This window comes from Apostichopus japonicus, chromosome 8 (assembly GCF_037975245.1).
Source record: "Apostichopus japonicus isolate 1M-3 chromosome 8, ASM3797524v1, whole genome shotgun sequence".
Lineage (NCBI taxonomy): Eukaryota > Metazoa > Echinodermata > Holothuroidea > Aspidochirotida > Stichopodidae > Apostichopus > Apostichopus japonicus.
The window spans coordinates 1543420-1551130 of record NC_092568.1 but is presented as its reverse complement, the minus strand read 5'-3'; the positions used below and the strand labels follow the sequence as shown (position 1 = coordinate 1551130).

Below are 7711 nucleotides of genomic sequence, written 5' to 3'. Positions count from 1 at the left end.
TAGAAACGGGAATCGAACCTGCAGTGACCTCTTTTTCAAGTTTTTTTTTTATAATTTCCCCAGCCATTTCACGTCACGTTTAAAGTTCATCAACATTAGCGCCACATATTTAGCACTGCTATAGAATTGAGAAATGCTGGCCCAACATCGAAGCTCTGATCATCCAAATAAAAAGTGGATAACTACTCTTAGAAAGGCAGTAAAATGCTTTATTGAAGTTTGATCATGGGTGACCATTATCTGACTTACTTTCTAGTATATTGGGGTGTTGGGGGAGGGGGTGCCTGAAGGGGGGGGGGATGGAATACCAATGACCATTCAGCACATTGTTTGGTGGTAATTATTATATCAATGCAGCATTGTTTGCTTACGGTGGTATTGAAGGGAGGTGAAAGATATGTAGATACTATTTTTTACATGACATCAATGACGTCAAATCTTTATACTTATGTCGAGTTGAGGACTTTCGGTTACTACCTTGACACTAAGACTGTGTCGGGTTTAGCTTGGTGCTTTATGCGATTGTGGGTGCGTTTTTCGCATATCCTTTTTATAATATATCCTAGGAACCATCTTAATAAGACGGCAATTCTAATAGTCAAAACAATACATCTTGGCCCTAACTTTGGCACCACACTAAGACGACATCTTGACAAACATCGAAGGGTATAATTTTATACTAACTCAGTCAGCCTACATCAGATCTGGTCCTTCAGGATTCACCGTAACCCAATACAACACACAGGAGGGGGGATTTCCCCTTTTGAAGGCCATATACAATGCGTTTACTGCATTACATAAAGTACGCATGTGAATGCATTGTGGATATAGTATATAGCAGACTGCATAGTCTTAAAAAAAAATCTGAAAGAAGTTTGTTTGCTCACCCTACTCTGAGGGATTTCCCGGACCGCTATATGTTTTCTTGCCTCTATGGGTCTACATTAGGTTTTCCCCACTTTAGGTCTTTGTCTTGGATGTAAGCCAACGTCATCGGGGTAATTTGGATTGATCGTAATTCACATAACCTTCATGTTATAAGAACCCCGTATATACGGGGTGCTTATCCTACATGTTCATTCAAACAGGCATATTTTTCACTTGATTTGCCTCTACTAGTAAGGAAAGAACTTCACATGTGGTCTACCTGTACATGGGAGTCCCTAGCATAAAATAGAGGGGGTGGGGGAAGGGGGGGGGGAGGTGGGCAAACACACTTCAGTTTTTTTAATAACCGGTTAACTGTCTAAATAATTAGCCAGTTAACCAGTTTTGCAATATGGATTAACCGGTTAACAGGCCAAATTGAACCATCTTTGTTGGGTGTCTGGGGCTGGGGGTTATAGTGGCGCATAGTAAGAAGCGGTGCAGCAATGTAAATGGACCCCAAAAGAAGTATCAAAAATAATCAAAGCATTCTTGTTTTTTTTTCAGCCCTGTCACGGAATGGCAACAGAAAAAGGATGCAAATAAATTACGTGCCCAGGTCGACAATAAATTGCAAAAATAGGGTCGTTTCATGTTTCGATCAAAATAATTCTCGTTGAACACGTGCTTTCACTAATCTGTACAATTATAAAATTGTTCGAGTAAAAATCAATTACTGTATTTAATTTGACACTTAACTTAAAAATTAGATACAGGATACGTTAAGGGGTAGGGGTATGCACTGTACAAACACCTGGGTCATTTTGTGTGACCCATCTGCTGAGTCAGCCATACTTTACCCAGAAATGGGTCGTATTGGTTGAGTTATTACGCAAGATTGTTTGAAATTGTGAAATAGCTTGATGAAAGTTTGACTTTTTGTACTGGGTCACTCTCAAAGACTTTTCTCATTGGATAAGTTATGTCATGTGACCACTATCAGCGTTTTTGCATGCCTCCTTTCGTAGACAACAGCTGAACACCGTCACACAAATCTACAAATCATACGTAAATTAAGGACCAAGAAGGCAGTCTTAGTTGAATCAAAAACTTTGATGGGCTCTGAAAATGGACACGTTTGTTAGTTCCATCCTTGATGACTGGGGTTCGCCAATGTTAATACCAATATTCAAAGGTAAATATACGCCAAAGTATGCTGACTAAATCAGGCCACAGGCGCTCGCAACGTTTATTAGTTAAATACTATATTATAGTATGCCATTGTAGATACGATGATAGGCTAGGCCTAAGTAACATGTTATTTGTGCTGCGAGCGCCGTGGTTCAGACAAGCCCATAATTATCGATACAGTGATAGTGATACTGATACATAGATAGCTGTAATGTTAGACCTAACGTTTGGTCTTTGATGAAGCATAGGCCTTACCTCACTACGTAAGTTTAACTAAATATAACGTTAGAGGCTAAGACCAGTATAATGTTACTTGTTAATAGCTATATAGCTTGCTGAACAGAGAGTTAACAGCGTGCCATTAAATGTAGTAAAACAGTAGCGTAATCAGACTTTTTGGTGGGGGTGGGGGAGAGCTAACGGGTAGCAAGGAGTCTGTGCAAGGGGAGGGGGACAAGATATGGGGAAGGGATGTAAGGGGAGGGGATCAAATTCTTGTATTTAAGGGGTGGACAAGATGCAAAATGGTTCATAATTTCTATCTTACTAATTTACTTGTATATCAATTTGGGGGGGGGTGCCCAATTGGGGACTCTTGCCCCACTCGTTATGCCACTGCAGTAAAATATGATATACTCCAACAAACAGTCTTTGCCAAGACTATAGTCTGTGTAATTGAACAATTGAAGTTAACTTAATATGTCCTATTTTTATCTGTGGACTATAGGAATCAGGGTACCCAAAAGCCCATGGGAAACATCCTGCTACAGGGTATCTTGAGGAAAGATTGCGCCATGTCCGAAAACGATCCCATGCCTTTGAGAAACAAGAAGCAACACTGAAAGAAGTAAAGAAGCCTACACCTGTAAAGTTCAACATAAAAACAGATCCAAAAGGTACTAATACCATTATCGTGAACAATCTACATACAATATACTCAGTAAGGGATGTGGGTCAATTTCTTTAACTGTGTAGGCTAAGTAACTGATACTCCTACAGCCCCAGTCATTCCTACAGGTATGTAATTAAATCGCATAAAATGTCATAATGATTTTTCACTTATAACAGTCAGGTGCCAAGTTAAGTTGCTTAAACCTTGAACTTAGTATGTATGTAGCCCTTTGTGAGTAGATGATCCCTCTATTTTTTCATGGAAGTCCAAGGTCATTTGAGGTCAACAGAGGTAATAGTCTGAAAACCTTGTAACTGAACACAATATTTAAAGGAGTTTAAGTCATTTGGAACTTCAAACTCAGTATGTTGCAAGGGACCATCCATCATCTTTCCTACTGTTAACCATTGGACTCTCTAGTTTATGTTCACATGAATCTTAAATCTGCTATGGTAATGATTCAAGTGAAAAAGATTTGCTAATTATTTAAATTAGTTACAACAGAATTAAGTGTGCATTGAAAGCAGCAATTTATTTTCTTCCAAAGGTTGGAATCTTCCTCAATTCATTGAAGATGAGCTTAAGCAAGTTGATATCTGAAGCAGCCATTTGTCCTTGCATTTGGTGATAGAAGGAATCCGACTCAGTCATTTGTATTCATCGATAGGGTTGCTCTGCCAGCAACAGATTTGATTGCAGCTTTTGATATTTGTTTCAAATCATTTTACGTGTTTGACATAGCCTACCCCTGCCAGTGTCAAACAACCTGGGAATTTATACAGAAATTCCTCTTTAAGCTTAGTGAAGGGAAAGGAAAGGTTTCGACATCCCCTTCAGTAAGAAGCCTACATGCTTTTTTAAGTAGTCAGTAAGACAAAATAGGTATGTAAACAACCTTGTCAAAAGTAGTGTTATGACTTCTTTGGTTTTATATACATTGTAACCTTTTATCATATAATTTTCTCAAAACACATATAAGGGATATGAACATATCTCCTGTAAACCTTGGGCAGTGCAACATTAGCTTAACACTTACTTGATGGTCATTAACATGATGGGATGATTACATAAGTTTTTGTTTTATTTACGTGATGTGACAAAGTTGTTTGCTATTTATGTTCGCATGTTATATTACCTTGAACAAGGTTTAAGTTTCATTTGGTATTTGTTATTGTTAAGTTTAGAGGGACTAAAGAAGCAGTACTGCCTCACAAACAGTGGTGCAAACTAGTGTTCCACCATACATCATACATGCACAACTAGCCAGAAGCATGACTGATGTACATATTATGCCTGAGCAACTGAAAATTTAATACATATTGTAACATATTGGTGGTGCAAAAATATTCATTCACAGTGTTTCATTTATTGATGACTTTTCAGTGATTATAAGTCTTGTACTGTATGTTATAAACAGCTTTGCCTGATTCAAATCTAATGCTGTTTTGGTAGAAGAACTACTGAGGAAATTATCACCTTTGGGATATGCTTGCAAGATTTTATTAATTGGCAGCTGGCCATAGGGTTTGTCTTGCCCCACCAACCCACTGCAAAATATGTTTGATATTGTCTTTGACTTTTGGCCATGACAAAGCCCCCACCAAACATTGAGCTTCCCAAAATATTTGATTTCTTACAGCCACCATTGATGTACTGGTGCACAATTAAAACTACATGTCTTCTTTGTATACCTACCATTTTATACAATTGATAACTATGGAATGCTGTTTATTTATATTCTTTAAAAACAATTAGAAATGCTAGCTAATAATCAAATTACTACAGTGACTACGGATACAAGTAGAGAGTGAGTGCATACTCCAGTCTTGATTAACTTAATAATACAAACACTGCAGCAAACCTAGCTGTGAGATCAACAATTAAAGTCCTTCAAGTAGTACAGAACATATTCCTCAGTAAACTAAAGTTTGTGCACATGAATAAATGATCAGTTTCTTTAGTTAAGTATGTCAGGATTTTAAGGAACATTGCTTAATTTCCAATGATTCTCAAATGGTACAGTAGCCTATTTTCTTGTGTTCATTGTTTGTTTAGTTTTATGGGTATCACATTACTCTGATTTTTACTGTTACTATGATGTTCTAGTTGGAATAAAACAAAACGAATATCGATATTTATCTGAGAAATAGAAGAAATTACATGCTTTCATTGTAACACCACTTTGTGATTTTAATAAATTAATTGTTCTTTAGGAATTGAAGTCTTATGTCATTTCTTTTTTAGACTTCCTGCAACTGCAAATGTAAATTCAGCTTTGACCCATTTATGTGGTCAATTTTTTTGACCCAATCTGCTGGGCTGGTGGAGATTGCACTAACCACTGGGTCAAAAGCTGGGTCAAAGTAGCATATGGGTCAAAGTAGCATATGGGTCAAAATAACCCAGTTTTAGGTCAGAGGTCAAATGACACAGATCCTTGGTCAAATTGACCCAAACCTGGGCTGGTGGAGATTCCACTAAGTTGCTGGGTCAAATTTGGGTCAAAAAATGACCCAAGTGTTTTTACAGTGTGATGGGAGGGGTAGGGTGGGGGTTGGTCTGTAGATCTTCTGGTAACGCCTTTCGAAGTCTTGAGACCCATGCGAGATGAGGTTTGACGCTGGCTAACTTCTGTACCACCGATACTGGCGAACCACAATCGGCGTGTTCAACACAACGCACATCTAGACGCTCAAGTGCTTTCTCTAACCTGTTGAAGACACGATATCTTTTGAATTACCACTTTGGTGGGTATCGGTAGGGACTTTAAATCTACTTTGTTTGTTGGCCGTCTTTGGTGGTTGTTCTTTTTCTCTACTTGTCACCGGGCCCGGGCAGCCCTACCGGCTGCATTGGCCTAGTTACACTGCTTCCTCGGAGGGGGAGGGAGGGGGGGGGGAGATTCTTTCCCAGACTTTCGATCAGTATCATACGTGGCCAGTCGATTTGGCCGATAACTCCCACAATTTGGCAAATGAAGCCACTTGCAATCTTCATGCATGGGAAGCGCGCACTCAAGACGATGTACAATATATAGCTTTTCAGACTGATGGGCTGTTTGGAGATTTTTGGAGATTAACTGGGATTAGCCGAGTAACATTTAAATAACGACACCAACAAAAGAGGCAAATTGTTAAATAATTACAGCTGCATATATAGTCAGACTATTACCGATGTAGTATAAAACTGTTATCGGCTGCGAGTACACGGGTACGACGAAACCCCCGGAAAAGTTGCAGATAGTTCTTGGCCTTTGCTAGCAATTTTGGAGCACATAAAATTAATATATGTGTCAGCAATAGGCATTTTTCTTTCTCTGCATGTGGAATATACCTCCGGTGCCCTATACTGGGTTCCAGGGCAGGCCAAGTCCCCAGAAGTTGAAGCGTATCATCATTTCAGAGACACTTTGTTCCTTCGCACTGGGTCTACATGAGCATTGAAATACGTGTAGATTGGAATTAAATTCTCCCGATATATAAGTAATGGCTGTTCTATACGGTCTTCAGATCATGGCATTTTTCAACTTTCAGATATATCATGTTATATGATCGTGATTTTAAAGCACAAAAATATGTCTCAGAGAGGAATTCAATTTCACTGGAAATTTGAAAGTACCCCCCGAAGCTGTAGCATTAGTAGGGGAGTATCCAGGGGGGCGCAACAGGCGCGCGCCCCCCTATTGGCCGTCACCCCCCAAAAAAAAAGTTTAGCAAAAAAAAAAAAAAAAAAATTGATGACGACCTTTATGTGAGATGTCGGTGATCGCTCAACCCCCCCCCCCCCCCCTTCCCGTATGCTTTATTTTTTGTTTGCCAAAAAAAGGTTCTGGCGAAGTTCGGCGGCATAATAGTTTTAGAAACATAGATGGTAATTGTGTTTGTATTATCACTATAAACACTAAATGACATGCCAGCCATACTAAATTGTGCATTTTGTGTCCATATTTACTGGAAATGTTGCTTATTATTAAGGTCGAAAAATGGATTACATATGGCCATGGGCGGCGATCCTGGGTGGAGGGGGGATATATCCCCTCATGAAAATGGGTGGAGGGGATGTAATGCACCATATCCCCCCCCCCCACCAAATGCCAGGGATAAGAATATTTTCATGCCTACATTTATGCATCTTCGTTAATGTACGGCTCTTTTTTAGCTTCATTTCTCGCCTACCATAAACGCAGTGCGATCTTTTCAAATAAAGCGTCTTTATAAAGCAAAAATAGTTGACTGTAGGCTTCATTGGCCCTATAACAACAAAATGTATTATTGCGCCCACGGTATTGATATAGTACATATATGCACCCTCATAGTATTCATATAGGCCCTATAGTAGGCCTACACACGTACATGTTCCCTCGAACAGCTGAGAATCTCATGTAACCAGGGTAATGCTTAGTACACGTTTCACCTGGATGCCCTAGCAATCGGTACCTAGGAATGTAACTATGTGTAATTGTGTATTGCATGTGTATAGGCCTATAATAGCCTGCATGAGGCCATTTTCTTCATCGAATAATATAACAGAGCTCTCGAACATTCTAACGTTGCGCCTGAAACAAGATTGACAGGGGCAATTTTCCCAAAATAACACCCGAAATTAAAAAAAAAAGTATTTTGGATCCTGTTTATGAGATATTTCGGACATGACATCCCTATTTTAAAGTTGGGTATATGCCGCTTGGAAACCTCGGGAAGTGCCGTTTCCGGCCATCTAGAGGGTTTGTTAATCCCAAAATTTTCTTGTACGCTTCGCGCC

The 7711-nt window shown here is 39.3% G+C and overlaps 1 long non-coding RNA gene across 1 annotated transcript; it reads left to right on the top strand.

The window, feature by feature from the left end:
* The first annotated feature begins 1589 nt into the window (after window positions 1–1589).
* On the top strand, window positions 1590–5467 carry LOC139971404 (uncharacterized). The gene is made up of 3 exons (XR_011794382.1): window positions 1590–2062; window positions 2786–2954; window positions 3498–5467. It is a non-coding gene; the product is annotated as an uncharacterized lncRNA (long non-coding RNA).
* The last annotated feature ends 2244 nt before the right edge of the window (window positions 5468–7711 follow it).